We start from the raw sequence: 2,723 nt of genomic DNA on the forward strand, positions 1-2,723 counted from the left end.
TTCATGGTCCCTGAACATATGTTGAGAAGTACTAGTCTTTAAGGAATCCTTTTCCCTAGCTGAGAACATGTTGTTTCATTGAGGTGTACATTGTTTCTGTGAAACAATGAAGGGCTGCGACCAGACTAAAGACATTTTTATTCTAATTTATTGGCAGTACACTGCAGATAATCTAAATTCAGGTTCCCTAACCAGGTGAAGGCAGGCCTATTGTTATGATTTTTTTTTTCAAGTCTAAGTGTTTAATTATTACTCACATATTTCACAGAAAAAGGAACGTAGCAAATGGTTTAAGGTGGTATCAAAAACCAAAATTCCTGGATTTTACGGGTCACTCTATTTATACTTGGGAGCAGGGCTGAACCGACATCAGGTGCAACTGCTGCACTTCTCCAAAGCCCCTTTGCAGATGTAGACCTGGGCACACTTGGCACAGCCCACAAGGCAGCAGGAGCAACAGCTCTTCTTGCAGGAGGTGCATTTGCACTCTTTCCACTTGCAGGAGCCGGCGCAGGCACAGGAGAAACCAGCGGCTCAGGAGCAGTTGGGGTCCATTGCAACCCGAGGCGAGACGGGAGTTCCCAAGCGAGAAGGGAACACGACTCCAGCTCTGCATTTTTACCGCTGTGCTTTCCTTCCGCCAATGCTTTCACCTCCACTGGGCGCCTCCGCCGCTTAGCCAAGGTCTCCTCGCCCTGTGCATGCACAGGCGCAGCCTATGTCCTATTGTTACGAATTTTTAGAGAACACTTTTTATTTGTAACTTAGGCAAAGAGTGAAACAACAACAACAACAACAGAAAACTTCCTTGTTGTATTTTTTATTATATGATAAATGGAGCTTGCTTGCTTGCCTGGTTGCTTGCTCTTTCTCTTTCTTTCTTTCTCTTTCTTTCTTTCTTTCTTTCTTTCTTTCTTTCTTTCTTTCTTTCTTTCTTTCTTTCTTTCTCTTTCTTTCTTTCTTTCTTTCTTTCTCTTTCTTTCTTTCTTTCTTTCTCTTTCTCTTTCTTTCTTTCTTTCTTTCTTTCTTTCTTTCTTTCTTTTTCTTTCTTTCTTTCTTTCATTTCTTTCTTTCTCTTTCTTTCTTTCTTTTCTTCTCTTCTCTTTTCTTTTCTTTTCTTTTCTTTTCTTTTCTTTTCTTTTCTTTTCTTCCTTTTTTTTTGACGGAGTCTTGCCCTGTACCCCAGGTTGGAGTGGAATGGTGCGATCTCGGCTCACTGCATCCTCCGCTTCCCGGATTCTAGCGATTCTCCTACCTCAGCCTCCCAAGTAACTGGGATTACAGGCGTCCGCCACCACTTCCAGCTAATTTTTGTATTTTTAGTAGAGATGGGGTTTCACCATGTTGGTCAGGCTAATCCTGAACTCCTGACCTCAGGTGATCCTCCTGACCTCAGGTAACCTACCTTCCTCAACCTCCCAAAGTGCTGAGGTTACAGGCGTGAGCCATTGCTCCTGGCCCCCAAGTGGAGATTTTATAGTCTATGTATTCACTGAGGTTGAGGCCCTAAAATGATTCCTGACATTAGGTAGAATCATTAGGGAATTACAATTTCCTATTTTGTGTGAACCCAAGGCCATTAAAACTCATGTTTCTTTGATTACTGAGACCAGTCAACTTCCTCCAGGGCAGCTACAGCTACAATGGCACCATTTTGCACTATTTTTGAGTGTCCTTTCCATTTGGGGTTTGTAGGCATTTCTTTATTCTTTTATGAACTCTTATTGAGCTCTTAATTCTCTTATATATTCTCTTAAATATATTCTCTGATAATTCTCATAATATATTCTCAGTATATATATAGAGAGAATATTGTATATTTTCTGTATATTTAAGTACCATATGTCTAAATATTTTAAATTATATATATACACACACACACACACACACACACACACAGAGAATATATTATAAGATAATTTCACATTTCTAAATGTATGATAGAGGGAAGATTTTCAGGTTATTTAGTATGCCACATTGCTGGAAGTGGAATCATATTCTTATAATATTATTAATCGACATAAAAATTCTATATATTTTAGGTATTCGACATGATGTTTTAAAATATGTACATTTTGTGAAATAGCTATATTAAACTAATTACCATATGCATTATCTCACATATCTATCATTTCTGGGGAGGTGAGAAAACTTAAAATCTACTCTATTAGCAATTTTTAAGTCTATAATACATCGTTATTAACTACAGTCATGTTGTACAAGAGATGCCTTGAACCTGTTTCGCCTAACTGAAACTTGATATCCTTAACCACAAGCTTGTTATTTAAAGGTAAACAATCTTGCCAAATACAAAACAATGTTTGTAGCAACATTGTACTGGTATCTTAATCCAAGGAAGTGTCAAATTACAGCCCTATAGAGGGCATATAAAGATTAGCGTATATTACTGCCAGAATTATACGTAGTAGAACTTTCTCTAATAATTACTGGCATTGAGTATTATTTATTTAATGGCATGGATATGATAGCTAACCTAGCAATTGGTAGACATGTTTCAATTTGAAAACCACCACCAATTGATTTGTAATAGCTTCCCTGAGCATTATGTTGACAAGGATTTTGAGGCCAAATCCAGGTGCACTGTGAGAAAGACTGCGATTGTTCACAATAACAGCTATCAATATCTAACATTTTTGAGCTTTTAAAATGTGTTAGTGACTGTGATAAGTGTTCACATAATTATAATATTTAATCCCACAACA

General features: G+C 37.7%; 1 pseudogene across 1 annotated transcript; it reads right to left on the reverse strand.

The window, feature by feature from the left end:
• Positions 1–219: 219 nt before the first annotated feature.
• LOC105536634 lies at positions 220–555 on the reverse strand (annotated as a pseudogene). Its single transcript, XR_001005619.1, has one exon. The product of XR_001005619.1 is annotated as a metallothionein-1F pseudogene (transcript).
• Between the last annotated feature and the right edge of the window lie 2,168 nt (positions 556–2,723).

This window comes from Mandrillus leucophaeus, unplaced genomic scaffold, assembly GCF_000951045.1.
Source record: "Mandrillus leucophaeus isolate KB7577 unplaced genomic scaffold, Mleu.le_1.0 Scaffold1619, whole genome shotgun sequence".
Taxonomy (NCBI): domain Eukaryota; kingdom Metazoa; phylum Chordata; class Mammalia; order Primates; family Cercopithecidae; genus Mandrillus; species Mandrillus leucophaeus.